This window comes from Ambystoma mexicanum, chromosome 5p, assembly GCF_040938575.1.
Source record: "Ambystoma mexicanum isolate Mex_15411 chromosome 5p, UKY_AmexF1_1, whole genome shotgun sequence".
Classification (NCBI taxonomy): Eukaryota; Metazoa; Chordata; class Amphibia; order Caudata; family Ambystomatidae; genus Ambystoma; species Ambystoma mexicanum.
Genome location: NC_090930.1, coordinates 768,811,917 through 768,834,079, shown reverse-complemented (window position 1 = coordinate 768,834,079; position 22,163 = coordinate 768,811,917).

Below are 22,163 nucleotides of genomic sequence, written 5' to 3'. Positions count from 1 at the left end.
TTTAGGTTTTCTGCTTGGCGAGTGGGGAGACAAGCTAGCGTGGCTGTGTTTGGATGCTGAGGTATTGTTGCACAGGCTGAGTAGGCGATTTATTGTGGCCATGCCTCTTAGGCGAGAGGGGCGGTGAGTTGGTAATGTGCGGCACCCAGCATTGTTAGTCAGCGGTTGTGTGGTGTCTGTGTAGGGAAGGGGAATTCATAGATGGCTGGGAGGGTAGCTAGGGGTGTGATGGAAGCGGAAGATAGGCGGGAGTTGGCAGCTGTGGCAGTATCAAGTTTTACAGGTTTAGGGGCGGAGGGGTGCAGGATGTACAGCACGTGGCTGGCTGTGAGGGCGAGAAGTTGAATGGGCTGAAAGGATGCATATTGCCTTTCCAGATGGTGTGGGAGGGTTGTTGTGAGCCATGGGTCGTAGGCTTCATCATGTGTGGACAATGGGGAGTGGGTGGGAGGGCAGGGAGCCGGACAGTGATGGTGGTTAAATTGTTAGCCCGGACAAAGGTAGGAACCATGTAGGTGGGGGGTAGCATGGTCTGGATTGGAGTGCAGTTGGACATACAGATTATTGTTCTTGGGCGGCAGGCAGGAACTGTGCATCATAACAGGCGATTTGATTTTTATATTTGCAGTCTAAGATACAGTTGATGGTGAGTTGGTTTTTAAAGAGGATTGTTGATTGTTCAATTTTATGATCGGTGCCGCAATAGAGATGACTAGTGACATTTAGACTGCTGAATGTACCAAAATATTGAACAATATTAGAGAATACTAGTCACTCAGTTCTAGCGCACCTTTATTTAGTGCAAAAAAGAAACATGTATGTGGTCAGTTCGATGAATGAATAGAGTATTTATTCATTGTGAATTTCCTTCTAAAAAATGACCCTCTTTCCCTCGACACGTGTTTCCCCAGTATTGATGGTTTATCAGGAGGGTATCAAACAATGGAATTCAAAATAATTCTTCAATACAGTTTGTTGATGATACATCCCTAAAAAACAAACATTAACAAATGATTTGTGCTGTGCAATGGTATTAGAATAAGACATTATTTTTTAAATGAAAAGCATTAAGGTGCAAGTCAATAGAGAACAAGGCAGTTGATTCATTTTGTGCTGCTGCATGTGCTTATATTGGCGCACAAACAGTTTTGTGGCTTTATCCATGTAAATGATTCAAATGCATTGAAATTAGTAATGGCATAATGAATTTGCGATTTCTCACCTTAATCATTGAAAAGAAGAGGAATTGCACTTCTTGCATTTTACTGTGTTGTTGTTTGAATAGCTTATAGCAAATGCCCCAGGTTTGGTTCCTGCAAATTATGCGAATTAATCGTAATATTCTGTAGGGTTAAGGTTTTTCAAATTCGTCCGCATTTGGTTGGTTTCTATGGGTAGATAGAACGAAATGTATGGTTTAATTCTCTAATGCTATCCAAATGCATATAAGTTTGGATTCAGAATGGGGCTGGACAGGCGATTTATCTTTAGTGGGCTGCCAGGTGAACAGCGTGGAGTGGCAGAGAGCTTTGTGCTCTTCCGCTTTGCCTCCTACTGTGCCAGTTCACCAGTTTACCAACCGGTGGATATGTAAATATAGGTTGGGTGCGAATATGCGCAGGGGTTGAGGTTGGTTTGGTTCAGGGGTGAAGCCTGGGGTATGTCAGAGGGCCTTAGGTTCGTGCAGCTGAGTACGTCTAGAGTAGTGTTTAAGGTCAGGTGTGCAGGTAAGAGTAGGTAGATGCAGTTTTTGGGGGCAAATCATGATACATTGGGTCGAGCACAACTAGAAGCGATGTAATGGGGCATATCTGAGATTAATGTCAGCTGGTGCATGACTGTTGGTTAATTAGTTTAATTTGAAAACACACCTAAAATCAATTTAAAAACACACCTAGAATCAATTTTAGAAACACACCTAGAATCAATTAAAAAAAACACACCTAGAATCAACTTTAGAAACGCACCTTGTATCAATTTAAAAACACACCTAGAATCAATTTTAGTGTGTCCAAATAAATGGGAGAAGGCCCGTTAAATGAGTTAGCTGGCAATGTGATTAGAACTGCTGATGTCCTTTCGCTCTTAGTTGTCTTGACCATCTACACACAGCAAAAGGGTGTATATGGAATCTGGTCTTCAGCTGATTGAACAACGGACATCAGCACCCCAGAGTGATAGCGGTCAGATGAAATTACACAGCACCAATAGCGTATAAATACACCAACAGTGTATTTCCTCTTCTGTGTTCCATTTTTCTGTCTCTATGCCCTCTCCTTCTTGCCAGGCTCATCTTGACACTCAAATTATTCAGAGAGCCTGTCTCTGGGGGGCTGTAATCAGAGTTCTTTCTATCTCTTTGGAGGAGCTGGCTAGAGAGGTGAACATAGTGTTCCTCATTGCCAAAGGTGTTTATTTGCTTGAGGCAGAGGCGTTGCTAGGGGGGCTAAGTGGGCTATAGCCCCTGGTCATTTGGTTGTAGACCTGCATAGAATCTTAGGAGCTACAAGCAAAGGCCAGCTAGACCCCAGTCCCGACAGTCCCGACATTAGCGTAGCCCCGGATCTTTTCCAGACCTAGCAACACTTCTGGCTTGAGGTGATGAAACATCTCACACTCCTTCTCTTCCTGCTTCATTTATTATTATCTCTTTACTGTTAGGACGTATGTTCACTCTAGGCCCTCCATGACTTCAGCTACGAGTAGGGGCCAACACAAATCTGGAGTAGAAGCAGTCTGCCAGTGCCCCCTCTATAAAAACTCAGTGAGTATATTTGTAACCACTGCTCGCCTTTTGTCAGCACAGCATGAGCTGTGATAAAGGTGGGGGATGTAAGGGGAATCATGAAAAATATGCAGGCATGAAAAATCCACAAGAATGCACTGAGCGAGAGAATCCACAACCCGCTTGCCGAGGCAAGTTGTGGGAGGAAAGATGGATGTGCTTCCCAAAGTGCATTGGACACGTCAACTAGCCTGAGTGGAAAAAACACAGAAACCGCTCTCCCTGATCCCAGCTTGTATACCCTTTAACACAGCAAAATAAATACATATTCAAAAGTCTGATGCTGTAACAAAAGGCAAGACAAAGGATTAGGCATCTCCCCTGCAGCAGGACAAAACAATGACTTGAGTCTGGGTCTCTTGGATAAAAGTGAAAGTGGACGGGGTAGCCACTTTGAAGGTCTGGCCAAAATTCTACAGTGTAAATGACAGCGTCTGGCATTCAGATGCTTTGATAACCAGAGTGGATCATTGGAGTTCCTATACCACTTTACTGAGCTCTGTCAATTGCTCCACCAAGCTAACACTGAGGAATATAGATTTTTGGCAATAGGTGGTACACTATAATAACCTATTATTTTATAAACAGTGGTTCAAGCCACTTCTGAGGAATGTACTAATAGGGGGGATTACTACCAAATGTAATGGTGCTATTTTTATTTCACTAAAAATGATGAGGGCGAGTTAACCCTACTGGGCTTTGCATGCATGCTCTGCAGGCTAAATTCAAATGACCGAGGCAGGAGTTATTTTTGTCAAGCTACCCTACTCGCCAAAGAACATCTAGTCCATTGAAGACGTGACTCTGCAGTCTCTGCAAGGTGTCAGCTGCACGTTTTAAACCAAAACAGTATTATTGTGAACTACTGTAAGTCCTATATAGCAAGAAGGTTTGCAGTCAGATTCTCAAAATGAAAAATTAGAGAAGCCACATCTGCCACCCTCATTTTGACAACTTTCCACATCAACCATGAATATGTATGGAGAGGTAAGTAATGTTATGAAAAAAACCAAGGGTGTAAAAAAGGGAGACAGGAAAAGGAGAAGGGACAGGGGGAGGGAAAGGCGGGTGCAGAGAGCAGAATGTTCCACACACACACACAACAAGAAAACATGCACTCAAAAGGGGAAGGTCAAGCATGTTGCTCATTTATCAGGGAGTCACAGAAAAGAGCAATTCACACTTCTGAAATAATCTTGGTATGAATGCAGCATTTTACTTGACACTAAGGAAAGAGGGTACGGAAATCTGCAAGTACTGGAGTGTCAAGTTAAAGTAGTTTAAGTACAATACTGCTCCTAACTTATCTGCAAACCTTCGGAATGGGGTGTGAGTCGTCCTTGGTGACAGAGTTAAGGCCTGTTACGGACATACACAAAATTAAATAAGTTGTCACTGTGTTAGGTAACAAGAAGACTGGCCAGGAATTTTGGAATGTTATCACATTTCCAAAATTCAAGCATGTTCCTATGATCACTATTTGAAATTGACTGGCATTTGATAATTCTATGTTTTGGCAGACAGACTGTTTCAAGTCATGCTTATAACGTCGGTTGAATTTTAGAGCGTTACTCTAATGATTTTTGTGTAATTCTGCTTCCTCAATAAGGGGCACCTGGGAATACTCATAATGGCACTGTCACAGGTTTTGTAGGAGCATCATCTGTGTCAGGATCACCCACACAAGCCTTTAAGATATAGGTAGACCCTAATTGTATCTTTATTCATGGCAGTCTCTTTTACTGTTGGTACTGTTTTTATTTCTCAGTGCTCGTATTCCTGCATGCAATGATATGGGTTACCCACATTTCTCTTAACTAGACCTACACTGCTGCAGTCAGATGTCAGCATTATTCGCCATTCTCTAAAGTATGGACTGTACATTGATCCCAGCTTAGGCAAACACAACTAATTTCTCTGTCCTTTGCTCATTGATGGGTAGCAAGTCTTGGGCAGTCAAGTCTTGCCTCTCACCATTGAAACGAGGCAAACGGGATGCACAAGAGAAATGTTAACACTTTTAATAAAGGTCTGTCCTGGAAAGGACGCGATTTATATATTTAATATCTCTCATATATAGGAAGATTCAATGAACAAATGAAAATCATTCTTACATTGAAAAGTCCACCTATCTAGGTGTGGGTGTGAGTACTTAACCTTTACAGAACAACAGACTCATGGAAAACCACAGAGTGAAAGCGGTAGCAGCGAATCGTCACCCCACCTAGGGTGACATGTGTGAACTTCTCTTGGCTTAACCACCACGCTGGACTTCTTTAGTTTTCAGGCTGGGAGCCATGAAAGGACTCATGGGCGTGTGCTACATGTCCCTAATGCGATGCCACATTATCATTGAGGCTCCTGGTAGGGAATGCAGTTTTAATTCTTAGTTGTGGCCATACCATGTTCTTACCTTAATTCATCAGTCTCCATGTAAATATTTATTCCCCAAACCTAGACCTTTGGGGAAATATGCCCAATGTGAATAATATAATTGCTCAATGATGTCACCCTCACCCCATGTTTTGGACCTTTCGGCTCTCCTTCTTTCTAGTTACTCAACATTTGAATTGTTAAGGAGGCACTCTTGAGACTGGAGACACCTCGGCCAGGTGTTGCTGGGCCAGAAATCTTGTTCGATTTTTGGAACTACATGTGCCTGGATCTGCTGGTCAGGTTGGAATTCTCTTATTGAACCCCCAGTGCCAGGAACATGGTCACATTCTTGGTCTGAAGTTGTAAAGCTAGGAGGTCACAGTGTTGGGGTTTCCATTACTGCTGAAACATGCAAGACAATGGACGTGTGCAAGTGTTCTATTCTCACTATGGTAGTACAACTGTGACTCTCCAAGATGCCAGGACGAGCTTTTCCTTTCAGCAAGTCTTGGAGCATTCAATGCAGGGGGCTTAGTCTTTTTTTTCTATGCAATTAAACGTAATTGACACATACCCATAATATTTATGATGTTTTTCAGTGCAACTCAATCAGGGGGTTGCATTGCATTCATTCAAACATTTGTGAGGCCACCTGATTAACAAGGTTTCCATATTCAATGACCTTTGTTTTCTTCTCATGGAAGGTATTCATTGAAAATACTAACCGTACAGGCAAGGACGCACCCCGGTGTAGCCTATCCATGGAAACAAAGAATGGAGTCCCATGCTCAAAGGCATTTAGGCTGTCTGGAAACACAGACAGTTCTGCTGCTCTTGATGAGTCATTTGTAATGAAGACGAGCATAAAACAATATTTTCTGTAATATTAAAAAGCATTACAAACTAAACGTGATTATCTATTCCCAACAACGAGTGCAACCTTGCATATGGAGTATTGTCTTGCCAACAATGTGCTGGAACCTACAACATCACTATTGGTAAACCCTTTATCTAACTACAGAGCTACTGGATGTCCCAATATAACGTATAGCTTTTTTTATAAACATGGCTCTCAAAGGTGTAATGGATGAAGATACATGTGGGAAATACCAATGTCCGCTTGGATACACAAATTACAAAAATAAGATTTTTCTTATTTGGTCCAACAGAGGACCTCAACTTACACCTTTGAGCATTGTCAAGTAAATCTGTGTACTTGAACCTGGAATATTGTTATCGGTAGTCCCATGAGCTGGCCAATGAGCTATTTGGTCTACCTTTAGAACGTATAGCTTTTTGCAGTATGCAAAAGCCTTCAAATGTGTAATGGATGAAGATACATATGGGAATGCTGGTTGGGATAATCATATCTGTTGCTCTATTTCTGAGTCATGGGTAATGAAAATAAAAAAAACTGTATTTTTGTAAACAATAGAAGAATTACAACACTAAAAACTTTCTGTATTTGCTGCCACTGGACACCATAATCTACCAGTATAAGCATATTCATGCCAATAAGGGGTCTTGAACTTGCAAACAGTTAACTCATGCTCTGACCACTGATCTACTGGATCTCCCTCATAAAATAACACATTTGTTCATTAACTCTACTTCATGACCTCCCCTTCTCACTCCTTGCCTCTACCTCTCAACTTCTTCTCCTCTGAGACATCAATGTCACTTGGATGCTACCAGCCCTTCTTCAGGACACTTTTGCAACCTCTGTGATTCTCTCTCTCTATTCTTCCCTATAACACGACTCACTCTGCAGGAAACACCCTGGGTGTTCTAATCTTCTCAGACCTCCCCTTCTCTAACCCTCTGACCACCCCTCTCTCTTGGAGTGATCACTTTCGCCTTTCTTCCAACCTCTATCTCTCTTCCCCGCAAGTCAAGCTGACTCCAGCAGTGCCACCTACCTTCTCAATCATCCCTCACATGAAGCATGTGTCAGTTGAGGCTGTCGCCGCTACTTTCTCTCCTCCTCCTGCATCTTTGGCTGACTCACACCCTGACACAGCCCTCTCTAACCTTCATCTCTCTATCTCTTGCACTCTTGTTGATCTTGCCCCTGTCATGAGGATCTGCGTGGAGCCCAAATCCAAGTGCAACACTTGGTTTGATTCTGACCTTGCCGCCCTTAAAAGCAATTGTAGGGCAGGAAGAGGAAGTGGAGGGACTTAGGTGCACCCCCTCACAAACTGGCCTGCCGCCTGCTCTAAAGGCAGTACAGACTCTGTGTCCTCTCTAAAAAGAGAGCCTAAATCCAAACCTGCATCTCTGCAGCATATAACAACTTGGCAAAACTTCTGAAAGGAGCTGACCAATCCTGCTGCAGTCTCTGCCCCTCCTGCTCCCTCCCAGGCCCTCTGCATGGCCTTGGCCTCTCATTTCACTTTTAAACCTCAGGACATCCTGGCTACCCTCTTCCTCTACCTCCTCTTCCACCTCTGTTATCACTCCTGGCCCATCTGAGGCCATTTCTCCTCCTGTTTTCTCCTCCTTTCCTCTGTTCACCCGTGACAATGTTTATAGACAATTCTGATCTATGAAAGTCTTCTCAAAGCAGGTTCTCCCCTGCTCATCCAGAACAATCAAGGACCACATTGACACCCTTAATCCAGCCTTGGCCGATTTCTGCAATCACCTTTTTGCCACTGGAAATGTCCGCTCCTCCTTAGCACTCTCTTGGTCATCCCCTTTTCAAGAAGCCCTCAGCCGATCCTTCGTCTCCGGCTAACAATCACCTGATCGGGGGTGCGCGGGAAGTTTCACACACGATAGGCCCTGTGCGAGTGGGGTGCATGTATTCCTGGGGTGCGCGGGAGGTTTCACACGCGATCAGAGCGGGGTACCTGTAATTCGTGGGTGCACGGGAAGTTTCACATGCGATTGGCCCTGTGCGAGTGGGGTACGTGTATTCCTCGGGTGCGCAGGAGGTTTCACACGTGATCGGAGCAGGGTACGTGTAAATCGGGGGTGCACGGGAAGTTTCACACGTGATAGGCCCTTTGCGAGTGGGGTGCGTGTATTCCTGGGGTGCGTGGGAGGTTTCACATGCGATCGGAGCGTGGTACGTGTATTTTGGGTGTGGGCGGGAAGTTTCACACGCGATCGGAGCGGGGTACGTGTAATTCGGGGGTGCCTGGGAAGTTTCACATGCGATAGGCCCTGTGCAAGTGGGGTGCGTGTATTCCTGGGGTGCGTGGGAGGTTTCACATGCGATCAGAGCGTGGTATGTGTATTTCGGGTGTGGGCGGGAAGTTTCACACGCGATCGGAGCAGGGTACGTGTAATTCGGGAGGCGTGGGAAGTTTCACAAGCGATTGGCCCTGTGCGAGTGGGGTACATGTATTCCTGGGGTGCGCGGGAAGTTTCACACACAATTTTGCTGTCAGAGCGGGGTACGTGATTTTCAGGGGTGCGTGGGAAGTCCTACACGTGATAGGCCCTGTGCGAGTGGGGTGCGTATATTCCCGGGGTTCACGGGAAGTTTCACACGCGATCGGAGCGGGGTATGTGTAAATCGGGGGTGCGCAGGAAGTTTCACACGTGATAGGCCCTGTGCGAGTGGGATGCGTGTATTCCTGGGGTGCGTGGGAAGTTACACACGCGATTGGAGAGGGGAACGTGTATTTCGGGGGTGCGCGGGAAGTTTCACACGCGGTAGTCCCTGTGCGAGTGGGGTATGTGTATTCCTGGGGAGCGCGGGAAGTTTCACACACGATTTTGCTGTCAGAGCGGGGTACGTGATTTTCGGGTGTTTGTGGGAAGTCCTACACGTGAATTGGCAGTGTGGGTCCTCCCAGGTGTTCCCTCTACACCCTCCATGGCCCCTGCAGGCAGCCCACACCACAGGGGACTACCCTGCACCCCTGGTCATGTCCCGTAGGCAGCCCATCCACCATGGGCATGCCCCCCAGCCAAGCCACATGTCAACTTGCACTACTGATCACCAACTCATGTCCCCCAGCACCCCCAACCCCCAGCAGTCAGGGGCACCTGCCAGCAGGCCCCCACACATGTCCCCCAGCACCCCCATCCCCCAGCACTCAGGGGCACCAACCAGCAGGCCCCCACTCATGTCCCCCAGCAACCCCACCCCCCAGCAGTCAGGGGCACCTGCCAGCAGGCCCCCACACATGTCCACCTTCCCCCACATCATGACGATCCTCAATCATGGGCCTAATGGCCAGCCACATCACACCCCACGCCACCCTAGCCCAAAGACCCAACCAAGTATTGCATCCACCCACATAGAAATGTTCATTACATGATACAACCCGAATGGCAAGTATGTAAATGAACACATGTCCGTCACACACACACAATGGGTGCAAGTGAATGTGAAAACCCACATCATGACATGCATGAAATCAATGAGAGAATACCACACATAGAAGTATGAAACAAAAATGTATTGAACCCAAAATGAATGTAAACACACAATAATGTGAAGAAGAAATAAAACGCAGCATGTCCAGAAAATAATCAAAAACATGAAATCAGAATTCAAAGAAATCCAAATGAAAATTTGTCCAAAGTCTAGGTCCAACAAAGCAAATCCAAGGGAAAAAAATAAGTGAAATCCATTGCTCCATGGTGAAATGAAAAAAAAAAAAATCCACTGTTCAACTATATACAAATCACCAATCCAGGGTCCATGAGCCCAACAAATGAAATGAAACCTACAAAAAAGACTACCTAATAAAGAACTATATACAAAAACGTGGTGGATTGTCCAATCGCCCCAAAATAAACAAAAACAGAAAGAAAACCTAACACTATCTAACTATATACAATGGCGGTGGGCAAGTCCTGCGGCTCACTCTGTGCTGTCCCGGGCCAGGGCATCATCAAACTCCATGACAATGTCCCGGAGGCGGGCCTCTGCCCTGGTCCGAGGTCTCGCAGGGAGGCACTCATGGCCTGTTCCAACTCCCTGCGAGTTGCCTCGAGGCTCTCTGCCCGCCTCAACGCCCAACGAATGGAGAACTCCGCCCTGATCATGGTGAGCCGCTCCTCTTCTGCCCGCCGCCGCTCCGCATCTATCCGCTGGCCCAACCGCTGCCACACGGAAGACACTCCCATTCCTGGGTCCTCCTGCCCTCTGGCCGATGCCTGCCCCTCCGATGCTGATAGCCCCGAGCCATCATTGCTCCCACCTACAGCCTGCTCCTGCTGCTGCTGTCCATGTGTTCTGTCCGATGGTGCCTGCACATCCTCCATCAGCTGGTCTCCAGTTGTGTTGTCCACCTCGTATGGACCGCCGACTCCCGACTGTGGCATGGATGTGAGCTCCACCAAGCTGGTTGTGTTGGTCGGGCCAGGTCCACAGGGGGCCCTGGTGGAATCTGGGCCGGAAGACGGCAGGGAGAACGACTGGCGCATAGTCTCCACAGAGGAGGAGAGGTTCACCAGAGTGCGCAGCACATGTAGGAACCCACTGACCCGGGCCCCTCCCAACAATGCCACGTCGTGACGCTGCTGTTTGGGATGGCGTGCATTCTCCGCCCAGGATGAACACACGTTATCACGAATGTCACGTGTGCGCAACGCGACACTAATCAGGACGGAGCCCATACGGTCATGGGACCCCTCGTCCGCAAGTAGTGGAGAGGCAGATGACATGGCACTCTCCCCTACCTGCGGATGGGCCTGGGACGGGGCATCCCTGCTGGTGCATGGTGGTGCAGTCACAGGGTCAAGGACAGGGACATGCACAGGCCCCTCTGCGGTGACCTGTGCTGCCTCCTGACCCTGGCCCTGGACTGCACCACTTGCACCAGTGGTACTACCCCCACCAGGGCCATGTGCGGCTCAGTAGCGGGCTCCTCCTCCTCTGTGGAGACCACCAACCTGGATGTCTCCGTACCGTCTTCTGCCATTGCAAGCCCCTGTGGGGGCTCACCCGGCCCTTCCGCCACAGCCGTAGTGGCAGACGCTGCATCAGCCCCCTTGCTCCCGGATGATGGCAAGTCCTGGGAGGGTGGCTGGGCCTTGCGTCGCCGGCCCTGGAGGCATCCCTGCCACTTGGCTCCACAGCGCCGTCTCCGCCCTCTTCCTCACTTGAAGCTGCATAGACGGAGATATAGAACACAAGCATCAGGTTACAGTACAACATTCCCCTAGACAGGAAGCAATGACACATGAGTTGCAGTGTCTAACGTCACTTCCATCCTGTCCCTCCACAACACATGGGTGAATGCACGCAGCACACATGCATGAACAGGCACGGCTCCTGCAATCAACACCAGCATCCATGTACAAGGGCCTCTATTAACCAAAATCTTTCCTTCAAACTCACATGCATCATGGCTCACACTGATCCCATAAACACACAACACCGGAGGGTCATGCATCATGCCTTGCACACCACAGACGCAGTGGATAGAAACAGTGCATACAACGGTGACCGCACTGCATGAGTGAATGTACACATCATCACATATATCTGTCATGAATACATGGTGTTCCTAAGTCACACACACACTTCTCAGACACACACATGTGCACCATACATTTACATGACAGCAGCACCCATCCCTCACACCCCCACCATGTGCAAGAACAGACACTGGCATGCTTTCATGTGTGCATTTTCCATACAGCTACCAATGTTGCATTGTAACTCCTGCACCAACCATGTGGTTCACACGTAACTGGTCTCACATGCATGACCATGATGTTCCTGCACACACACATCCATACATGGCCTATGTCACACATACAGGCAAGTATCAGACTACCAGCAAACTGCAACATGCCCTGTCTCACACACCAATGCTTGCCCACTTACCGCTCAACTCCAGACGGGTCTTCGTCTGCAGGATCTGGGCGTGGAGCGCTGGGCCTACGTGTTCCAGGTCCCTCATCTGGATGTCACTCATGCTGACCCGGCCCCCCTCCGCGAGGTGCTGGGCCTTGTAGAGGGTCCTGGACCTCAAGTCCTCCCAGCGCTTCTTGACGTGCTTGATGTCGCGGGTTGCCACCCCCTCCGCATTGATGGCAACCACTACGTCGTCCCAGATCCTCTACTGTCCTTCCTTGTTGGCGCATGATGTTCCGAAGAGGGCATCAAAATGCCACAGGACATGCTCCACCAGGATACCAACTTCCTTCACACTGAAGCTGGTGGCCCTCTGCCTCTCTGGCTGGGGGTCACCAGTGGTCGCAGATGGTGTTTGCCCCGACATGGTGACCCCCGAGGCAGGCGTGGGTGGGCAACTGGGTCCTGGGGCTGTGCTGTGGAACGATGGTATCCCAGTCGGGAGTCTTCTGTTCCAGCAGGGGTGGACACAGCAACTGGAACCCTAGCTGATGTGCAGGTACCAAATAGCAGGGCATATGGGCAGCAGACAGGCAGGCAGCAGCAGATGGCAGGTGGGAGCGTGCTCGGGGCTCTGGGGGGCAGTAATTCGGCCTTCTGGGCAAGAGCATGGTCTTCCGTGTGTTGTTGCGTGGCCAGCTTGATACAGAGTGATTTGGCACGTGAAAATCTTGCACGTCAGCGTGTAATTCGAGGAAAGGCCCTACGCGCGTAAACACATCAGCACACGTACAAGGTTTCTTTGGACCAAAGGTCCTTAGCACGTAAGCGCTTCTGTGACATGACTCGCACAGGCGTTTCCCTCGTGACATGGGCATAGTGGTTCAGCGCACGTGAAAAAACTGCATGTCCACGTGTGGATGTGTGTAATCTGAGGAAAGGGCCTACGCGCGTAAGTGACGTGACGCGCGCAGACGTTTCCATCAACACGGGTGCATGTTCATCGTACACGTCCAAAAACTGCACGTCCGAGTGTCAGCTCATGTAATTGGAGGAAAGGGCCTTAGTGCGTACACGTGTAAGTGACGCTGTACGTGTGGGGCGCTTTAAAAGGTACATGTAGGACCCCATTCCCTTGTACGTGCTTTTTGTGGAGAGCTAGTGGGGGAATTCTGTACTTCTTGTCGGTTCACACGCGATTACTTCACAGCGTTTCAAGTTCGTACTCCCTGTTACCTCTGACAGCGTTCTTTATTTGTTTTGGGCCTGTTTCCTCACACAGCGTTTACTTCTTCTTTTGTCCTGTCTCCTCAGACAGCGTACAGTTCTTCATGTATTTACCAACTGTGCTTGCCCCGTGTGTCGTGTACCCCTTCAGAGGTCATTGTAGGCTGCGTGTATTATGCTTATGCTTATTTTTGTGTTTCTGGGTGCCACAGCGTAGTGCGGGTTCATTTTTTCACGCACGTGCTCTATGAGGGGTTGCGTGCACGTTATTTTTTGATTTTGTGCTGCCTGTGCGTTGCGTGACCCGTCATCTTCCCCCAGGGGTCACAGACAGCCTTGTTAGAGCACTAGGGTATGAATTCCATCTAGTACCCTAACCCTTTCAACCCCAATTAACCAGGACAATAGTTTACTGCTACTCCCATACGCACAACAACATCAGTGCCATGGTTGGGAGGCGACCAAGCGGAAAGGGAGGCAAAGGTGGCCGACCTTCAAAAGGTGGGCGTGGTGGGCGCGGTAGGGGACGTGGCCAGGATTTGCAGGGTGCCCCTAGACCCCATGTGTGGAGGACCAATCAGGGACACCCATGCCCCCCCCCATGGTTGAGGGAAATGTGGCTGACACCATCCCAGCTCAGCCCTTGTTGGACCAGCCCATTGTGGCACCTGACCTGGCACAGGATGACTCCCAGGCTGACTTCCAGGTCAGCAAGTCTAGGCCACGTGTGGCGGTGCAAGTTGGTGTCACCAAGCCACGTGGATCTAGGGCAGCTATGTCATCTGCTGCCCCAAGTAGGCACGGTGGGGAGGCTGCAGGGGCAGCTGCAGCTTCATCCACCCCAGCTCTGAGTCTCCCAGCCAGGACAGTGTCGGTCCAGGTCCATCAAACTGACGTTCCCCCTGCCAACATCACACTTCTGCCAATGCCTGCACTAAGGCCTATGGTCATTGTGCATTCGCACACTCCTACTACCCAGTCCACCAGTGCTTCTGCCCCTACTGACCAGAGCGGCGTAAGCCACTCAGGCACCGCACCACCTTTGAGAAAGAGGAAGAAGGGTGCTCTGGAACAAAAGACTGAGACCCCAGACACGGCTACACACTCCGGCACGTCAAGGAAGGGCACACTGGCAGACCATTGCGGACCGCATAAGTGCCCTTGGATTTGTGAGGCGCACAGCTGATGATTGCTACAAGCGGTGGAATGACCTGAAAAGCAGAGCAAAGAAAAAGCTGGCCTCAAATCATGCCGCTACTCTGCTGAATGGCTGTGGGTCTCCACAAGAGGACAACAAACTCACTGAACATGAGTCTGTTGCTGGGACCTTCGTCACAGAGGAACAGATCCAAGGTGTGGGAGATCTACCTGATTACGATGCATTGTCCGGTGAGTGCCCATGCGTGTGTGTGTAATCCATGTGTATGTTGTTTGGGTGATGGGTTCTGATTGAGTGCCAGGTGAGGGTGTGTACTCCTGAGTGTTATGGGTCATCCATTTGCTTCCTCCCATACATTCACATGCCTTAGATTTGGGTATGACTGTATCCCTTCTGCCCACAGTTGCCAATTAGGCCCACATTAGTGCACTTTACCTTGAACTGTCATCTTGCAACTACATTGTTCAGATTTTGTAAGTGTTCATTCAGGCTGATTGTTTCCACTCTCCCATTTTTGCTACGCATTATTCTGCCCTATTGCAACATATGTGATATGCTTCAGTCATTGTTTACAGCCCACACTGGGCCACTATTTTTACCTGGTTATGTCCCTATTGATTTTTTGTGTAAAGCTGCCAAGTTAGTTTTAACTAACAGCTTTTTCAAATTTAAGGAAGAATTTAAGGAATAATTTTTTCCACAAACCAAAGGAACGGCTATGGGCTGTACATTTGCTCCAAATTTGCTCCAGATTTAGCCATTATTGCTTGAGGAAGATAAAATCTTGGCGGATTCCAATCCCTTTATACAAAAGATTAAGTTATATCGTCGATATATGGATGACATACTCTTAATATGGGAAGGCAGTCCCCAGTCTTTATTACAATTCATGGAATGGCTCAACAAAGTAGACCCAGATATTCACTTTACGTTTGAGTACTCTACTATGAGGATTGCCTTCTTACATTTGTCTTTTTTCGAACAGGGAGGTGTTCTTCGAACTGAATTAGTCAGAAAGATAACGGAAAGGAATACCACACTCCATTTTGAGAGCCAACATCCCTCTAGTCTACTCCGGAACTTACCATTTGGCATGTTCCTACGGCTACGCCGGAACTGTTCTGATATTGATAACTTTACCAAACATGCTACCATTTTAGAAAACAGATTATTAGAACGTGGCTACCCAAAAAAGCTTATCAAACATTCCAGAAAGAGAGCCCGATATGCAAATCGAGATCTGTTACTGCTACCCAAAAATAATACAACCAAAAAAGAGCAATTGATTTGTGTCTCAACTTACTGCCAATATAGTAATGCCATTAAAGGCATTATTTTGAGAAATTGGCGGGTTCTTAAGGTATCAGGCACAATCATGCCTAAACCCTTATTTGCTTTTAAGAAAGGCAAAAATGTAAAGCAAAAAATAACCTGTGCAAGTAGAACTTCAGTTAAGACAACTGCGATCCGAGACACCAATTACAACCCAGTGGTAGGGCATTACCCATGCACTTCATGCACTGCCTGTAAGTTCTCTAAAAAAACGACTTCATTCTTAATGGAAAATAAAACTTGGGACCTATGCACTTTCACAACGTGCAAAAGTAGAAACGTCATTTATGCAATCCTATGCCCTTGCAAAATGATGAGCATCGCTCGAAAATTAATACTCGGAATCTGAATGCCCCCATGGTGATCCATTTTGTAGAAATGGGCCACACTGCAGAACAAATTGAGTGGTTCTGCATAGAAAAAGTCACAGCTCCTAATATGGCCCAAATGACAAAAAAATGGACTTACAAAGAACAATTATGGATCTTCAAGTTGAAAACATTAACTAATGGTCTCAATACATTAGAACCAGGGTATTCATACCCCTAAGGTGCCTTTATAATTGGTTGGTATAAGTGTTACCATACTTTGCCTTATCTCCAATTATGTCACTGCTGTTGACCATCCGAGCTAACTGTAGAAAGATTCTGTCTCTTTACAACAGAGATGGTGTTTTCTGATTATTTCGATTAGTATCAGTTTATTATGTCGAGCAGTTGCATACCATTGAGAGAATGCCGTCATGAAATCTATAGTCCTTTTTCTAGCTTGATGGACAAGCAATAGTCACGTGATCGGTTTCCCGGTTATGTGTCTTCCCATCGCGGTCACCTGACTACATTGGCCCGTTATTTAACATGGCGCAGATACGGTTTTCATGTCACCCGAGCGTTCCTGATGTCTGACGGACTCAGGTTTTCCCGCGAGCGGCTGTACCAGAGCAGGACGGCTCCTTCTAGAATAGTGAGTAGATTTCTCATAACACGCTGATTCTAAGCTTAGAACGCAGCACTTTTTCATTTGTAAGCCGCTTTGAGTCATTTGTGAGCTGCCATTAGTACAACTTGTTGTTTCTCTATTTGTGTATAGTCGGGCTCCTGTGCTAATAGTCTTATCATGGCGGGTGCCTTTCCCGCGATCAATTGTCTCAACTTAGGTCCCGCTTGTCCGGGTTGTCTTTCTAATTATCACTGCAAATCGTGTGACTCAGGATTGCCTTACAAGGCCATCTTTGTGATTTCCCCCCCCCGACTCTCTTTTATTTAGATAGAGAACGTGAGAGCTGTGGTGGTTTTTTCGACTCCCAAAAGACCATCGTGTTAATGAACAGAACCATTGGAGGATTGACATCTTCCTTCAAAAATTCTCTCTATTCTGCAGCAAATCAGTCACTGTAGGGTAAGACTGATTGGGTTCTTTAGGCAGTTTAGGATAAATCAGGACCTACATGCGATAGCGATCAAAATACTATATCTAATACATTTTTTTCAATTGTTACAGATTGGACAATCACCATAATTTGGCTGACAGCCATGTAGCCCATATTTTTCGGGACACCGCATATTGGTGCAGCAGTTCTTCCTGTTACTTATATCAGGAACTTCCAGCTGTTTTTCTTTGCTTTGAAAGTTAGAGATCTAAATTAGGCCCATAGTTTGCTCACTTTATATAGCATACTGCTCTAACCCGGACCAATCTCTCCTGGTTCATAGACATAGGTTGTGTCTTCCACCTTGTTTACAGGACCGTAATGCACTTTAAACTAAATAGGCCTTCACGTCGACTATGATTGGCGGGTTCTCTCTTGCACTATGGGGCATCAATTATAATGGTAGCACTTTTTCAAGCATGCAAAGACCCCCCTTGTAGTCACGGCACAAGGTTGGGGGGCAGGCTGTTTTTCTTGTTGTTCTTGTTTTAAATTATTTTTAGTAAATATCAATTGGTTGACAATTGGGGATTCTCCCCACTTGGTGACTCTATGATGGGGTCTCATGCATGTATGTCTCCCTGTCTTTTCAGAGTGTAATTGCTTATCTCCTGATGAAGACGTAACTCAATTAAAGTTAAATACGTCGAAACCGGTTGAGAAACCAGACATGAGGTCGATTTTGGACACCGACGTGACCCATCCCAACCCATGACCACCTGGGCAATTTGTTGTGTTCTCTTATATATTGATTATATATTTCTTTTCTTTTTAATGAAGACAATAAGTAATCGATTGTTATGACGTTTTTAGGATAAAGTTTTAGCTTATATTTGTCATTGTTGTGTATGTATGAATGGCTAATGGTCGATTGTGTATGAATGAGATGAATTGTATGTAAAATCATGTGTTCTTAAATTCTTTCCTGCGATGTAAAATTGTTATGAGTGCTATGATTAAATCATGATTAAAATTCTGATATTTAAATAATGTATCAGGTCTAATTAAATTCCTTGATTCCCTTGTTTTCAAAATTGTATCCTCTGGATCCTTTTTTCCGAGATTAGTAGTATACTAATACCCTGACCCAGAGTGTGGGGTCCCCTGTGACTTTCAGATAAATATAATGGATGAAGATGCATCTGGAAACTATGAATGTGTGTGGGATAAACACATCTTGCTAAGATGGCCTGGGAAGTCCCAAATTATACACAGGTTCTGGAGCCAGATCAAACCAAACTCAATAACAGAAATAGCCAAAGTGCAAGGTAAAACCCAGCTTTATTATCATCAAAATAAAGCATTGGCAGCATACACGCACAACATTCTTGGTGCTCTCAACATACTTATCAAAAACAACAGTTTAAATATTCAATATTCATCATAACTGACATCATACTGTAATCTTAGTTACCAAACCCTACATGGTACAGGGATCAGTTAGTAGTGGTGACTACATCTACATTGTATAGGAGTTACATTTCTGATTGGGTAACACTTGTCTGATGTTTCCTCCTAAGACCACCTCTAAATTGATAACAGTAAAAGACATCATCTCTACAATATGCAATTGGCTGGCACCTTGCCTCATGGACAGCATATCATTAGAGAGTCTGATCGGGTGGCTTCTTTGTAACCAACCTAGAACAATTGATAGGTAGTCAATACATGAGCCAGACAGGAGTAGGAGGAGAGAGGTCTTCGGACTGCTTTGCTTTCAATTAAAGAGGATGGCATTCCTCATTTCTAGACCATGAGCCATGGTGAACTCTTTGCATGCCTTGTGCAGCATTTCATGACTGGGGATACATGTAAAGTGTGAGACAGGTGTCTTATCTGTGTTTGTTGCTAATGAATAGACAGTGTTCTTCAATTATGCGTCACGTGTGATTGGACTGTGTTTGGAATTATGTCACCCTGCATGTATTACAATTTTAGCAGATATTAATGTGAGTGTTATGGTTTCTTTCACCAGTGGGGACAGTCTTGAGTTGTTCTTTCAGTCTTTCGGCTTATAATTGTGCTACACTGGCTTTACAAAGGCTGGTTGCACTCTTTATTAATCTGAGAATATATGCCTTGCATCTTGGGAATCGTTATCTCGTGTGTTCTCTTTGCTGTTCCTATCTTCCTTTATTCATGGTAACCTCAGGTTGGTTTGCTAGCTACTATCTGAGCTCTGCACGGATCTGTATTTTTTTAGTTCAGCATGTTGAGTTCTTGTGAAGCCTTGGGGCCTTTTGTTCACTTAGAAGTGTGTTTTGGCTTCCATTTTAGAGATGCTGGAGGCCCATTGCTGTTGCATTTCTATGTTAGTGAGCTATATTCACATGTAGCTCATGTTGCATTCAGATTATGCATTGCTTATGTTAGTATTCTTCATGTAATATGGATGTCTTGTTAATATTCTTAATGTACAAATGCATGTGTTGCTAATGTTTACATTCTTCATATTCAGTCACATGTGCTTCATGTCCAATGCATGCATATGTATTGTTAAAATGTTAGTTTGGTTATTCGTGCCATCATCAATTTTAGATTCTGTCACTCTCCTGCTGTACCTGCCTGTGATAAGGGCGGTATGGTAGTCTTGGTGAGTAATGTTTCTCACCTGTGCAATATTGTACTGGGGAGGGGCAGAAGCTATGGATGACATACTAATCTGCCTGTTAACAATCAGTTGTTCTATCTCTAAACCATGTGCAGTGAAAATAAAAAAAAACATTATTTAAAAAGCATCACAAATTAGGAATGACACCAATTTGATTCTACTCAATACCTTAACCTACTAGCTAGAGTATGTTCAAGCCAATTAAGTGAACTGAAGCTCCAACCTTCCTATCAGTAACCCCATTCATTAGCCACTGAGCTACTGGTGCTCTCTTCTACACAGCCTTCAAAAGTAATGGATGAACATATAGTTTGCTCTCTCTCCGAGTCATTTGCAATAAAATATATATATATATGTATATATATATATATATATATATATATATATATATATACATATATATATATATATATATTACATGGCCACGGTAGTGGCCATATAGTTATGGTTATGTTGATGTTTCCATAGGAAGAGCACTTTTTTGGCGGCTCATAACTTCGCTCTCCCTGGACGAATCCTCACCAAACTTTGCAAAAAAAGTATTTGGGTCACTCTGCAAAGTTTGGTGAGGATTCGTCCAGGGGAGGCAAAGTTATAGGGGGGGTCCCAAAACTTTTTTTTTTTCCCATAGACTGAATGGGAAAATAATTTTGCTCGCGTCTACAGCCCAAACCGCTGGACGGATTTTCACCAAATTTGGACCAGGAACAGCGGCTTGGTCCCGAAAGTGTGCTTTTGCAAATTTGGTGAAAATCCATCCAGTAGTTTTTTTTAATGACCAAAAAGTAGGTAAAAAAAAATTAGTGATATCTGTGTTCGGTCCGCGGACACACTTCCCTGTTCGCTCCGCGGACAGTGTCCTGATTGGCCAATCGGCTTGCGTGATGTTTGCGGACATGCAACGTGTTCGCTGACTGGACGGTGTGGAGCGTGAAGCGCGTCAGATTTTTGGTACTGCCCCCCATATTGGATTTGCGGTCGTCCGCAGACAGTGCGGTGAAACTTTGTTCAAAATTTGTTTTTAGTAGAGTGTGTTGGTGTGTAGGAGTGTTTGGGGAGGGTGGGAGTGTATAAGATAGGATGAAAGTTGTGTTTTTTATGTGTTAGACGTTCTTTTTGGGTTCGATTTGTCTGCAGACATCACGGGTGTTCTGAAATGTTCTAAATAAACTGAATGGGGGGTGTTCTGAGGACTCAATATGTGTCTGTTTTGTTCGCAAGCAAACTGAAACTGTTCTAAGAACACTCGCAGTGTCCTGAAATGTTTGCAAATAAACAAAATGGGGTTGTCCTGAGGACACTGTCCGTATTGTTCGTTGTCAAGTTGAATATGTTCTAAGAACACTCGCGGTGTCCTGAATTGTTCGCAAATACACAAAATGGGGGTGTTCTGAAGACGTTGTCGAACACTCGCTGTGTCCTGAAATGTTCGCAAATATGAATGGGGGTTGTGGCTGACAAGTTGAATGTGTTCTAAGAATACTCGCGGTGTCCTGAAATGTTCGCAAATAAACAAAATGGGGGTGTCCTGAGGACGCTGTCCATATTGTTCTCTGTCAAGTTGAATGTGTTCTAAGAACACTCGCGGTGTCCTGAAATGTTCGCAAATAAACAAGATGGTGGTGTTCTGAAGACGTTTCTAAGAACACTCCCGGTGTCCGGGGAATGTTCGTAGGGGGTGTCCTCAAGGCGTAGTCCGTATTGTTCTCTGTCAAGTTGAATGTGTTCTAAGAACACTCGCAGTGCCTGAAATGTTCGCAAATAAACAAAATGGGGGTGTCCTGAGGACGCTGTCCGTATTGTTCTCTGTCAAGTTGAATGTGTTCTTAGAACACTCATGGTGTCCTGAAATGTTCGCAAATAAACGAAATGGGGGTGTTCTGAGGACACTGTCCGTATTGTTCGTTGTCAAGTTGAATGTGTTCTAAGAACACACGCGGTGTCCTGAAATGTTCGCAAATAAACAAAATGGGGGTGTTCTGAAGACTTTTCTAAGAACACTCGCAGTGTCCTGGAATGTTTGTAGGGGGTGTCCTGAAGGCGTAGTCCGTATTGTTCGCTGACAAGTTGAATGTGTTCTGGGAACACTCACAGTGTCCTGAAATGTTTGCAAATTAACAAAATGGGGGTGTCCTGAGGACACTGTCTGTATTGTTCGTTGTCAAGTTGAAAGTGTTCTAAGAACTATCGCGTTGTTCTGAAATGTTCGTAGGGGGTGTCCTGAAAACGCTGTCCCTATTGTTCGCTGGCAAGTTGAAAGTGTTCTAAGAACACTCATAATGTCCGCGGACATTAAAGTTTCCATAGACCATAGTTGAAATGTTTGACTCTATGGATGTGATATGCTGCGGTGGTTGTTGCCAGGGCTTAGTGTGTTGGGCGCATGGCCATTTGACCATGCACCCAAGACTCTATGCCCTGGCAACAACCACTGCAGCATATCACATTCATATTTGCTTATAACTTTGGGTGAAA